Raw genomic sequence first — 14,753 nt, 5'->3', positions numbered from 1 at the left:
TGTCAGTGTCCCTTTAAGCGCACCATTCACTGTGCGCTTAAAACTCAGTTCTCCGTACACCACTGACAGCTCAGCTGTAGACACTTTATGAATGGGGCTGCAGCAGTGCTGCGAGGACAGGCAGGAGAACACATTGCCGCTCCTGCCTATGCCCTCCGGAGGATTACTAACTCCTGGCAAAGCACATGGGTACCCCGTAGCCAGGATTAGCTGAGCGGGTTCTGCTAAGCTAAGAGCGGACATGCAGTTCTTTCAGCTTCGCAGAGCAGACAGAAGCAGGAGCCCGCCCAACTCAGCTCAGCTAATCCCGGCATTAGAGATGAACTTGCGGTTCACCCGGCGGTCGTTTCACGGCAAACTTTGCTAGTTCGCAGTTCGCAAAACGGGCAAACATATGGTGATGGCCGCCGGCGCCATATTCTTTTGCACTGTGCCAAACTTTGACCCATGACACATCCATCAGGTGGTACAGGACAGCCAATTGAGACGTTTCAGCTCATGGACATACCCCCTACTTTATAAATAGACCCGATCTGGCCGCCATTTTACATTCAGTGTTTTGCCAGTGTAGGGAGAGGTTGCTGTGTGGAGCAGGGACAGACTGTTAGGGACACCAAACGCTAGCTAATAGGGCCACAAACATCCTTTTAAGGACTGGTATAGGTGTGCTATCGATAGGTGTGATATACTGAGGGGTGTGATATACTTATAATATACTTTCTAACATAGAAAATATATTATAGTGCAGCAGTTGTGTGCGCTTCTGCTGAGATACCGCAGCTATACAGAGGGACAAACACTATTGGAACAACTAATTGCAACTGGTGTGATATAGCAGTTGCCCCCAAATAAACTGATTGAGGCAGGGGTGTGATATACCTATAATACAATTTATATACAGGTGAAACTTGAAAAATTAGAATATCGTGCAAAAGTTCATTTATTTCAGTAATACAACTTAAAATTAGAATTTTGTGAAAAGGTTCAATATTCTAGGCTCAAAGTATCACACCCTAGTCAGCTAATTAATCCATACCCCCTGAGCAAAGGGGACCTGAGATTGTGACTTTGGGGTTTCATAAGCTGTAAGCCATAATCATCCAAATTATACCAAATAAAGGCTTGAAATATCTCGCTTTGCATGTAAAGAGTCTCATATGTTAGTTTCACCTTTTAAATTGCATTACTGAAATAAATGAACTTTGCACAATATTCAAATTTTTCGAGTTTCACCTGTATAGGGCATGTGCAGCAGTTGTGTGCGGTTCTGATGAGATACCGCAGCTATACAGAAGGACAAACGCTACTGGAACAACTAATTTCAAATGGTGCGATATACCAGTTTCCCCCCAAAAAAACTGATTGAGGCAGAGGTGTGATATTATCTGGCATAGTACATGGGTACAGGGTACCCATGTGCTATGCCAGGAGTTAGTAATCCTCCGGAGGGCATAGGCAGGAGCAGCAGTGTGTGCTCCTGCCTGAGCGGTCAGCGGTGTACGGAGAACCCTGAAAGATTATCAACATTAGGGTTATTCACATTAGAAAATAAGACGACTGAGGGGAGATCTAATTACTATGTATAAATATATCAAGGGTCAGTACAGAGATCTCTCCCATCATCTATTTCTATTCATTCCCAGGACGGTGACTGTGACGAGGGGACATCCTCTGCGTCTGGAGGAAAGAAGGTTTATACACAAACATAGAAGAGGATTCTTTACGGTAAGAGCAGTGAGACTATGGAGCTCTCTGCCTGAGGAGGTGGTGATGGTGAGTACAATAATGGAATTCAAGAGGGGCCTGGATGTATTTCTGGAGCGTAATAATATTACAGGCTATAGCTACTAGAGAGGGGTCGGGGATCCAGGGAGTTATTCTGATTGCCTGATTGGAGTCGGGAAGGAATTTTTCCCCCCTTAAGTGGGAGAAAATTGGCTTCTACCTCAGTTTTTTTTTGCCTTCCTCTGGATCAACTTGCAGGATGACAGGCCGAACTGGATGGACAAATGTCTTTTTTCGGCCTTATGTACTATGTTACTATGTTACTGTGTGTAGATGTAGTTGGATAATAATTGAACACAAAATTGATCCACATAGAAATACAATGTGATACATTTATGGCAGATTGTGTACTGTGACAAGTTTTAATATTATTATATTGTTTTACTATTATTGATACTGTCAATCCAATGATCTGCAAATCTCATAGACCCACATTATTCACATTAGATCATAGAACACAGATCACATGTTGAAAGTGAGACAAAAAATAAACTCATTTAGAACTTGATGGCAGCAGCGCATCTCCAAAAAATTGGGATTCTGCCATATTAGCCATTGTGTAGCATGACTGTACATGAAGCGAGGAAACCAATTGCTGAGTTTTGGGAGAATTTTGCCCCATTCTTGTCTGATGTAAGATTCTAGCTCCTCAACAGTCCTGGTACCTACCGCTCCTGAGGGCAACAGCCTCAAAAGTGTCACTGGGCATGTGCCGAGCCCAGTGACGTCTTCTTATCGCTGTTGCCCTCAGGAGCGGTAGGATCGCACAGGCGCAGGCAGTACTGCACCTGCGCTATATTTCAGCAGGACGAATTGAATATTCCAGGTGCGTGGCTTAAATTAATTAGCTGACGTACCAGAGGGGGCGCCGCCGTTAAACTAGGCTGTGGGACAAAATAAAGGCGGTCTAGTCACTGCAGGGGGGCGTTACTGGGCTCAGAGGGTGAAGAATAACACCCCTGTGGGCACCGTCAGGGTTCATTAGCATAATACAAAGATCGCTTTTTTAGCTAAATGAAAGCATGAATATAAGAAAGAAAACCACTGCAAGAGATAAGGTATTTTATTAAACATGGCAATGGTGAGAGCTTAATATGGTCAAACCAGGTGACAGATTCCCTTTAAATCGAAACTGAACAAACCGGATCCGTCACTAAAAGCAATATAAGTCAATAGGTGACAGATTTTTTTTTTAGGATCCGAAAAAAACTGATCTGGCACTGACTTACATTGTTTTGAGTGACGGATCCGGTTTGTTCCGTTTTGCAGACCGGACACAAAACCGCAGATTGCAGCTGTTTTGTGTCCGGTCACAAAAAATGGAACAAACCGGAATGGAATGCATCCTGATCTGTTTTGTCCCAATTGACAATGCATGGGGCCAAAACTGAAGCGTTATTCTCCGGTTTTGAGATCCTCTGCCGGATCTCAAAACCAGAATACAAAGCACAGATGTGAAAGTTGCCTAAGCACCTCATACCATCAGAGATGCAGACTTCTGAACTGTGCGCTGATAACAAGCTGTGCGCTGATAACAAGCAAAGTTTGGCACTAGCTCCTCTTGAGTCCGCAGACAATGGTGTCCGTGGTTTCCAAAAAGAATATCATATTTTGAATGTCAAAATCTGACCACAAAACAGAATCATTCTTGTTTTTAATGCAGTGTCACCTGAGGGCCATTAGATCACGAGTATCCAATATTGACCGTTGGCCTTGTTCTTTGAGCACATGGATTTCTCAAAAGTCAGAATCTTTTGATGATATTCTGTACTGCAGATGTTGTAATATTCAAAGTCTTCGCAATTTTACATTGAGGAAATTTTTTTTCAATTGTTCCACAGTTTTTAGACATAGTTTTTCACAGAGGTAGACCTCTGCCTGCCTTTGCTTTTGAGAAACTCTTCCTCTCTAACATGCTCTATTTATACACGGTCATGTGACTTACAGTAGTAGCAAATTGCTTCTCCAGCTGCTTTTTATTAGTACCACTTACGGTACTTTTCCAGCTTTTTTGCCCCTGTCCCAACTTTTTTAGTTGCATTGCTGCCAACAAGTTCTAAATAGGGATGTCCCGAGACCGATACTGGACATTTGCAGAGTACTTGCACTCGTGCAAATGTCCCCGATACCACTGCCGATACCTGCTGGCCGCTTGCGGCGGCGCTCTCAGCAGTTCAGCGTGGGGGAATGAATTCTGTGACTCGCATTACCGGCACCCGACCTCTGAGAGGACACTCTGATCCGTGCAATTAACCCCTCAGGTGTGGCACCTGAGGGGTTAATTGCGCGGATCACAGCGTCCTCTCAGAGGTCGGGTGCCGGTAATGTTCTTCAGTCTCTGCATTGGTGGCAGTGGGCAGTGCGTCCCCCTCCCCAGTATTAATCATTGTATGTTAGTGAGCAGCATTATACTCATGCTATAAGCATTAGCAATGCGCCGCACAGACAGAAGAAGGAGCGTCCGGCGGCCACGGCCCACGTGAGTATAATGCTGCTCACTAACATACAATGGCAGCCAGGACTTCTGTAGCGTCCTGGCTGACATGGTAACCGATCGGAGCCCCAGCATTACACTGCTGGGACTCCGATCGGAACTGCCCACTGCCACCAATGATGGGGGGAGGGGGACCCTGTGGCCACTGCCACCAATGATTAATACTGGGGAGGGAGGGGGGGGCGCACTGCCCACTGCCACCAATGATGGGGGGGAGGAGGGGGACCCTGTGGCCACTGCCACCAATGATTAACACTAGGGGGGGGTTGAGTTACTAGAGGGGGCTGATAAGAGGGAGAGGCTGGGGTGCTGATGAGAGGCTGGGGTGCTGATGAGAGGCTGGGGTGCTGATGAGAGGCTGGGGGCTGTTTTTTGGACTTTTGGTTGGTCAGTGGTCACAAAATAAATGTGTTATTTATTTAATTGTTATAATTGGTATCGGTGAGTACTTAAATAAAAGTATCAGTACTCGTACTCGGTCTAAAAAAAATGGTATTGGGACATCCCTAGTTCTAAATGAGTTTTTTTCTGTGAAATGGTAAAATGTCTTACTTTCAACATTTGATGTGTTCTATGATCTGATCTACTGTGAATAAAATATGGGTCTGTGAGATTTGCAAATCATTGCATTCAGTTTTTTCTCAGCCATATTTTTCACTTTATAAGATGCATCTAGGTTTTAGAGGAGGAAAATATAGAAATATTTTTCACCAGACCCCTAATCTTCATCAGACCTCAGATCAGATCCCCCAATCAGGCCCCCAATGTTTATAAGACCTCAGATCAGACCCCCAATCTTTCAAATCTCAGATATGCCCCCCCCCCAAGCTTTATCAGACCCCCAATCTTTCAAATCTCAGATATGACACCCCCCAATCTTTATCAGACCTCAGATCAGAACCCCCTATTCAGACCCCCAGTCTTTATTAGACTACACATCAGACCCCCAATCTTCATCAGACCTCAGTAAAATAAATAAATTAACTTACCTCTCCTGCGCTGGACGGTGCTCTCTTTCTGCATTTACCCCTCGCCGGTCTTCTGCCGGTGCCACGTTGCACTGTTGTTGCACAGCACCTACATACACGATGTCCTGGCTCTATACGCAGTCAGAACACAGCACAGCGAGCGCTCGGAAGAAGGCCAGGGAGCAGTGAGTACAGCCAGTGCTAGCGACCGCTACAATCACTGCTCTCAGTGCCTCCTGCATATTAATGAGCGATTCGATAATGAAAGCGCTCATTAGTATTTACTTTATAAGACGCACTGCCATTTTTCCCCTTTGAAAAAAGGTATTTACATTTTACACAGCGTCCCAACTTTTTTGGAATTGGGATTGTGCTCATTTATGGGGTGATAGATTTAAAAGGGATTTTTATTTTCTCTATCTGAGATCTACATGAGCAACTGGTGTCATATGTAATTGAATATATTTAATCTATCACGTATTGCCTTATAGTTTTGGCTCTTGTTAAAATGGGAATCCTTTGCTTATACGTTGTGAAATATAACTCTGATATCACTGCTGTATTGCCTGAAATGTGAAATCCATCCATTGCTAGGATCAGGAATGAGCAGGCAGGGGCAGACTGGGAACTTAAAAAAGAACCCACAAAAATGTTTATTCTCTGACCTGTTACAAAAAAGTACATGATGTAATCTGTAGTGAAGATAATATTCTCACCAGGGTCTGTATTTGTGAATTATCTCCTCCCTTCTGATCCTCAGCTGTATCATTTGACCTGCATCAGACTTTCCAAATAACACAGCATTTTATGTGTGGACAAGAAGTCAGTTTCTCTATGTATTCCTGTGGGAGCCTCAATGTCAGTATCATAGGAATGAATAGTGAAGTAACTGACTTCCTGTTCTGTGTCAGTTGGAGATCAGAGTGTTGGTCACATGACACAGCTGAGGATCAGAAGGGAGGTTATAACTCACAAATACAGTCACTGATGAGAAGATTACATTCACTACAGATTACATCATGTACCTTTCTAAAAGGTCAGAGAATAAACATTTTTGTGGCAGTGCTACATTAACGTGGTCCAGAAAAAAATGAAAAGAGACCCCATTCTGTAGGTGGGTTGAAATTGACAGAAGTAGGCTAGGACAACAGAAGTAGACGGAGCTAGCATAGTGCAGCACAAAATACCGCCCCAGCAGAACCAAATACCACAGTGCAGAATAAAATACTGCTGCAGTATTCAACTGTTTCACTGTCCTGAGGATGGTGATACAGTTGACCTCAGGAGGGCACCTGCGGTTGCTGGCCAAGTGCATAAGTACCTGATGCTCTCAGAATTAATTACTACGGAGAGCATGAAATCAGTATGTGTCCATCTGGAGCGATGAGGAAGGCTTAGGTGTCCACCTGGGCATCAGCCCCCTGAGAAATTTCCCTGTAGGGTCTATGGCCAGTCCACCCCTGTGAGTAAATAAAGAACTCCAGAAGTGGAATGAACTAGATACATAATGATGGGGTTGCTTCTCCCTGTACAGTTGTATCTGCGGTAAACTATGCGAATAGTCACCTACCTGTCTAACAACACAAAAGCACAAAATGAAAAGCCAGGGGTTCTGTCACTAGGTTCTGTCACTAGGTTTGGGGCTATAGAGATACGGACATGCGCGGCTAGATCGCCGCTAGCATGTCCGCAATATATGTGTCCTATAGGGCTGTGTGGTTTTAATTTCTTTAAAAAAGGATTTTATAGATATGTAAATGAGTGTTAAATGTGTCCAAGGGGTGTACTAACCTTACTTGTGCCCAGCCGTGCCCGCCTGTGAAGGAGCCCAGCACCGCCTATGTCTCCTTCTTTCATCAACGATAGCCGTAATCTCGCGATGCGCAAGCTCGCGCATGCGCAGTGACGGTAATGTGTTCCTTCCCTGTGCTGGCATCCGCCTCAGGTAAAGAACTGCGCATGCGCGAGCTCGCGCATCGCGAGATTATGGCTATCTGTCGTTGATGAAAGGAGGAGACATAGGCGGTGCTGGGCTCCTTCACAGGCGGGCACGGCTGGGCACAAGTAAGTTACGTACAGCCCCTTGGACAGATTTAACACTCATTTACATATCTATAAAATCCTTTTTTAAAGAAATTAAAACCACACAGCCCTATAGGACAGATATATTGCGGACATGCTAGCGGTGATCTAGCCGTGCATGTCCGCAGCTCTATAGCCCCAAACCTGGTGACAGAATCCCTTTAAGCTTCAAAGTGAATCCTAAACGTCTTCATAATAATGAAAAAAAAATGTTTTAATCCTTCCACCTCTCAATACATGTTTTAGTAAATACTTATACAGTCCATGAAATAGCAATTCTGTAAAAATCTTTGCCCCGTATTGGGTCGACAGAGCGACTTCAGCAACAACAAGTGGCGCACACCCTAGGATTGCTGTGTTGTCCTGCAGCTCCACAACTTACCAGTAATGGATGTGAATTGGGTCACAGCACGACCCAAACTGCCCATCTGTGACCACGTCCATTACGTTGTGAGGCTGCAGCAATACACAGCAAGGTCTGGTTGCATGCGGCTTGTTGTAGCCATGTTCTCCCCGTAGACCAGTTAAGCAGGTTATCTTTTACCATGTATATACGGTTATGATATTTCCATATAACAATTTGTTGTATTTTTACTTGGTATGACTGAGGACAGGTTTTTACAAGTTTTTGCTGTTGTCTATAGAAGGGCAGGAATTGAAAACAAAGTAAACATCTGTCAACTTAATACACAGTGCCGCATAATGAGCTAGCGTAAAAATGCTTGTCTGCTATACAGTAAAAATAGTATAATACTAGCGTGGGACATAGATGTGACAATGGCAACACCCAGACTCCAGAGAATCCACCCCCTCAGAGGCACTGTGCTTATAATAAGCCCATCTGCAATGCTAGGATACGTAGAAAAGATGAACTGCAAGCCTGGGTTCAGATATGAAGAAAAAAGATGGATGGATTAGATAGAATGAATAAATAAATAAATAGATAGAGCAGCACGGTGGCTCAGTGGTTAGCACTGGTGCTGTGCAGCCCTGGGTTCGAATCTGACCAAGGTCAACATCTGCATGGAGTTTGTATGTTCTCCCCGTGTTTGCGTGTGTTTCCTCCGGGTTGTCCGGTTTCTTTCTACACTCCAAAGACAGACTGATAGGGAACTTAGATTGTGAGCCCCACTGGGGACAGTTGGATGCTAATGTCTGTAAAGTGCTGTGGTATACAGTAGTGCTATATAAGTGCATAAAATAAATAAATAGATAGATGTTACGGATCAGCCAGTGTGAACCCACTGTGCCAGCTAACCGCTCTGGCATACGGCTAACCTTACGGTCCCTTGCAGACGAGCGTGTCCGGATAGGGTGCGGATGCGTTGCGACAAACCCACGAGAGTAGGTACCCAATTGCAGTCTGTTTTTACTGCGATTGCGTTCCGTTGTTCAGTTTTTATCGCGCGGGTGCAATGCGTTTTGCACGCGCGTGATAAAAAACTGAATGTGGTACCCAGACCTGAACTTCTTCATTGAAGTTCAGGTTAGGGTTTAAGGTTGTGTAGATTGTATTATAACATGGTTATAAGGGAGAATAATAGCATTCTGAATACAGAATGCATAGTACAATAGGGCTGGAGGGGTTAAAAAATTTTTTTTTTTTATTTAACTCACCTTAATCCACTTGTTCGCGCAGCCGGTAATTGTCTTCTGTCTTCTTCTTTGAGGAATAGGACCTTTGATGACGTCAATGCACTCATCACATGGTCCATCACATGATCTTTTACCATGTTGATGGATCATGTGACGGACCATGTGATGAGGGCAGTGACGTCACCACAGGTCCTTTTCCTGTGCACAGCAAAGATAAAGACAGAAGAGAAGCCGGGCTGCGCGAACAAGTGGATTAAGGTGAGTTCAATTATTTTTTTATTTTTTTTACCCCTCCAGCCCTATTGTACTATGCATTCTGTATTAGGAATGCTATTATTTTCCCTTATAACCGCGTTATAAGGGAAAATAATAATGATCGGGTCCCCATCCCGATCGTCTCCTAGCAACCGTGCGATTTTCACGCAGCCCCATTCACTTCTATGGGACCTGCGTTGCGTGAAACATAGAACATGCTGCGATTTTCACGCAACGCACAAGCGATGAGTGAAAATCACCGCTCATGTGCACAGCCCCATAGAAATTAATGGGTCCGGATTCAGTGCGGGTGCAATGCGTTCACCTCACGCATTGCACCCGCGCAGAAAACTCGCCCGTGTGAAAGGGGCCTAAGGGTGTTATTCTGACCTTTACCAAGTATTCACCTTTTAACTCTATACTTGGATCTGGACTTTGATGCGAGTTAGCAACCAAACTGCTACCTCCTGGGATACTCCCGGTGTAGTTGGCAGCTGACCCACTGGGGTCAGGGACTCTGGTGGATATAGAAAATGCACCAAAAATGCAGGACAACCGCAAGTACAGTCAGAATCGGCACCAAGAGTTTAAAGCTGGTCTTAGAGATCCAGGCAGCACACAGTTAAAGGGCTTCTGTCACCCCACTAAACTCTTTTTTTTTTTTTTTTGTGTACTTATAATCCCTATCCTGCGATATTGCCATACATTGTGTTATTAATAATTTTCGTTCAGTAGATTTAGCAAAAAACATACTTTTAAGATATGCTAATTACCTGTCTACCAGCAAGTAGGGCGTCTACTTGCTGGTAGCAGACGCAGAAAACTGCTCCCTCCTTCTGTTGATTGACAGGGCCAGCCGCGATCTCCTCCTCCGGCCGGCCCTGTCAGCATTTCAAAAATCGCGTGCCTGTGTTGATTCGGCGCAGGCGCTCTGAGATAAGGAGGCGAGCCTCCTCAGCACTCCCTCAGTGTGCCTGTGCCGATGACGTCTTCTAAAGGTGTTATCCAAAGTCTAAAACATGCCCCCCTGTGTCCCTCCTGGTGCCGGCACGGCCGCCGCTGAATCTCTCTTAGCGACACCGAAAATACTTGCAGGCAGGGTAGTGGTGAGGCACACACAATGCAGACGGTCCGGGAACTTGACTGGAGCACAGACAGAGAAGAGAAACTGGGTTAACTTAAACACAAACTCAACTGAACTTGAAAGTGTAGGAGAACACAGGCAGGATGGAGACAGAAGTGGAGCATGGCAGGAAACAACGCAGGATAAACATTGCAATAGCAGTAGACTATCGAACATCTTTGCTGGTCACAAGGGAACCTAAAGTTCAGGCACCCGCTGCCTGGAGAGGGTGCCTTAAATACCCAGGGACCGTCAGCCATTGGCAGGGGAAGGATTTGGGAACGTCCATAGTGTGAGAGCATGTGCATCCTAATGGAGAATCATAGAACAACAGGGAAAGGACACCAGCGATCAGGACACCCAATAGAATAGTCAGTGGCGTGGCATGTGCGCCCTCAGGGGACACACAGGAGGACAATGGGCACGCTAGTGGTAGCCCAGATTTTCTACTGTGTGTCTGCGCCAAAATATTTGTCTAAAAAGTGCCACAAACTGGTGCATCTAAGGTTTCTACACTTTTTTCCGATGCAATCGACAAAGGGCAGAGCTTAGCTAATAGGGATGGGGCTTTGCAGGAAGGGGGATGGGGTCTAAGATGCGCCATTTTGCAGCACAATTGCACCACAATTCTGGCACAAAAATATGTCTCAAAGTAAGCCCACCAACACTGTGGGGTCATTTATCAAACTGGTGCAAAGGAGAACTGGCTTAGTTGCCCATAGCTACCAATTAGATTATTCCTTTCCTTTTTTAAAGGAGCTGTCCAAAATGAAAGGTAGAATCTAATTGGTTGCTAGGGGCAACTAAGCCAGTTCAACTTTACACCGGTTTGATAAATGACCCCCTGAATGTCTACCCCTGCACCACATTTATCATTCAGCCTGAGCCACTGATAAATCTGGTGCAGGTCCAGATAGCCTGGGGGTCGCTTTGAGACCTTTGAAACGTCCTGTGACAAAATCTTTTTGTTTTTAGTGTCCTCACCACTTGGGGGAGCAGGGCGTGCTAGGGGCTGCATTTGATTGGATGTGAATTTGCCATAGATCTTACCCTTGCATTGCAGAGGGCGAAATCCGCACAAAGAACTGACATGCTGCGGATTTCAGAATCCACACGGCAGGTCAATTTCTAGCAAAATGTAGATGAGATTCGTCTAATCCCATACACTTTGCTGGTAATGTATGACTCTAAGGTTTTTGGTTTTTCTGCACAAGAGTCTGTGTTGAAAAACTGCACGTACCGTAATCCACAACGTGTGCAGGTGCCTCTTTCACACGAGCGTCATGGATTGGCTCTGGAAGCGTTCAGTGAAACTCGCACCATTTTGCAAGCAAGCTCAATCAGTTTTGTCTGCGATTGCGTTAAGTTGTTCAGTTTTTTCTGCGCGGGTGCAATGCGTTATGATGCGTTTTGATGCATTTTTCACGAGTGTGATAAAAAACTGGAAGTTTACAAACATCTCCTAGCAACCATCAGTGAAAAACGCATCGCATCCGCACTTGCTTCCGGATGCCTTAGGGTATCTGCAAACAGAGTAGATTTGTAAGCAGAAAAAAAAAAAACATGAAATACGCACAGAATCTGCATTAAAAAATTCAAATAAGGCCTCATGCACACGGCCGTTGTTTTGGTCCGCACCCGAGCCACAGTTTTTGCGGCTCGGGTGCGGACCCGTTCATTTCAATGGGGCTGCAAAAGATGCGGACAGCACTCCGTGTGATGTCTGCATCCGCTGCTCCGTTCCGTGGCCCAGAATTTTTTTTAACAAGTCCTATTCTTGTCCATTTTGCGGACAAGAATAAGCATTTCTACAATGGGCCGCCTGTTCCGTTCCGTAAATTGCGGAAGGCACACGGGCGGCTTCCGTGTTTTGCGGATCCACAATTTGCGGACCGCAAAAAACGGAACGGTCATGTGCATGAGGCCTAAATCCTGTTTTTGAGGCTCACCAATGGTTTACATCTTGTGGTGAACCCTCTGTATTCACTCTGGTGAAGTCTACTCTTGATTGTTGACTTTGACACACATACACCTACCTCCTGGAGAGTGTTCTTGATCTGGCCAACTGTTGTGAAGGGTGTTTTCTTCACCAGGGAAATAATTCTTCGGTCATCCACCACAGTTGTTTTCCGTGGTCTTCCGGGTCTTTTGGTGGTGCTGAGCTCACCGGTGCGTTCCTTCTTTTTAAGAATGTTCCAAACTGTTGTTTTGGCCACGCCTAATGTTTTTGCTATCTCTCTGATGGGTTTGTTTTGTTTTCTCAGCCTAATGATGGCTTGCTTCACTGATAGCGACAGCTCTTTGGATCTCATCTTGAGAGTTGACAGCAACAGATTCCAAATGCAAACACTTGAAATGAACTCTGGACCTTTTATCTGCTCATTGTAATCGGGATAATGAGGGAATAACACACACCTGGCCGTGGAACCGCTGAGAAGCCAATTGTCCCATTACTTTTGGTCCCCTAACAAGTGGGAGGCACATATGCAAACTGTTGTAATTCCTGCACCGTTCACCTGATTTGGATGTAAATGCCCTCAAATTAAAGTTGACAGTCTGCAGTTAAAGCACATCTTGTTTGTTTCATTTCAAATCCATTGTGGTGGTGTATAGAGCCAAAAATGTTAGAATTGTGTCGATGTCCCAATATTTATGGACCTGACTGTATATAAGGCGCTGAATCGCACAAACAACTGACATGCTGCTGGTTTTAAAATCCGCACAGCAGGTCAATTTCCATACATAAAATATATGCAACGTGTACAAGAGATTTATCAAATTTCATTCACGTTGCTGATACTGTATTACAATGCAGGTTTTTTTGCATGAAAATCTGCACAGAAAAAACGCATGTAATCTGCATCGTAAGGCTAGCAGCACACATTTCTCTTCAGGAACCCTCCCGGATGTTTCAGGAAAGTTGGCAAGTAAGACTAAAGATATCCATAGAGTCCCATTCACTTGACAGATGCCAAAAGAGTGCCCCCTTACCATCTGTTGGTTGGAATACCTCCATATAACTTTTTATTAAAGGGAACCTGTCACCATAAAAAGGCAATGTAACTTACAGGCTGCAGGTTATAGAGCAGGAGGAGCTGAGCAGATTGATATATAGTTTTATGGGAAAATATTCTGTAAAACTTATAATTTATTCATTTAAATTCCTGCTCATTCTGAGCTTTGAAGTCCAGGAGGCGGTCCTATCAGTGATTGACAGCTCTCTCTGTATACACAGTCATAGAGGGAAGTCCAGGAGGCGGTCCTATCAGTGATTGACAGCTCTCTCTGTACACACAGTCATAGAGGGAAGGCCGTCAATTAGAGATGAGTGAATTTCATGTTATGAAATTAATTTGCGCTTCGTTTTGGTGGTAAAAGCAGAATTGCGTTATGGATTTCGTTACCACGGAACATAACACAATTCTATGACGGAATGCATAACAGAATGCCTTTAGAGGCGTTCCGTTATTTATTCCGTCATAATAGAAGTCTATGGGCTGCATAACGGATCTGTCCCATTTCCATTATGCAGGAGAGGACTCCCTTCCTCTAAAGGCATTCCGTTATGCATTCCGTCATAGAATTGCGTTATGGTCCGTGGTAACGGAATCCATAACGCAATTCTGCTTTTACCACCGAACGAAGTGTGAACGAATTTCAGAATATGAAATTCGCTCATCTCTAGTGTCAATCGCTGATAGGACCACCTCCTCCTTCAAAGTCCAGAAAGAGCACAGATATAAAAAACATTATTATAAGTTATGCTGAATATATTCCCATAAAACTATAGATCAATCTGCTCTGCTCCTCCTGCTCTATCACATGGCATCAGCCGCTCAGACACCATGTTCCACGTGACATCAGCAGCTCAGACACCATGTTCCACGTGACATCAGCAGCTCAGACACCATGTTCCACGTGATGACAATGGGAGCAGAGACAAACTCAGTCCACTACAGAGCAGATGGAGCTGACTACTTCTGGCGTTGAAACCCCCTCCCCCCGCTGATCAGCTAGTAATGGCTGATCCTGAGGAGATAGGCTGTCACTTAATAAAAGGTGGACCACCCCTTTAACTTAGGAGCATAGTTGACAAGGGTTTTCTAAGCACAGAGTGTAGATCAGCAGGTGCCCACTAGCAGAGTCCATAGAGGTGCCAGGGTGCAGGCGTGAACTGTGCTGCCCAAAGTATTTCCTGTACCTAAGAACCACACAACACACACCAGGGCTCCGTGCACATTAGGCCAGAGACCAGCAACCTCCGGCACTCCAGCTGTTCTTAAACTACAACTCCCAGCATAGTTGCCAACTGTCCTGAATTTGGCAGGACCATCCCTGATTTTCACAGACAGTCCAGGCAAATTCGCTCTGTCCCGGGCCAAAATGGCTGGGTCTAACACAAACTCCGACCCATACGTAGGTGTTCCTAGGCGGGGCTGTGGCATTCCCA

At 45.0% G+C, this 14,753-nt stretch overlaps 1 protein-coding gene across 1 annotated transcript in view; it reads right to left on the bottom strand.

Annotated features, from left to right (window-relative positions):
* The window catches only part of LOC122930873 (stomatin-like), a 71,659-nt gene that overhangs the window by 55,918 nt on the left and 988 nt on the right, over positions 1-14,753 (bottom strand). The gene's annotated exons all lie outside the window — the stretch shown is intronic.

Source organism: Bufo gargarizans, chromosome 3 (assembly GCF_014858855.1).
Source record: "Bufo gargarizans isolate SCDJY-AF-19 chromosome 3, ASM1485885v1, whole genome shotgun sequence".
In the NCBI taxonomy this organism is placed as follows: Eukaryota; Metazoa; Chordata; class Amphibia; order Anura; family Bufonidae; genus Bufo; species Bufo gargarizans.
The sequence above is the reverse complement of the archived record's forward strand: the minus strand, read 5'-3'. Positions and strand labels throughout refer to the sequence as shown.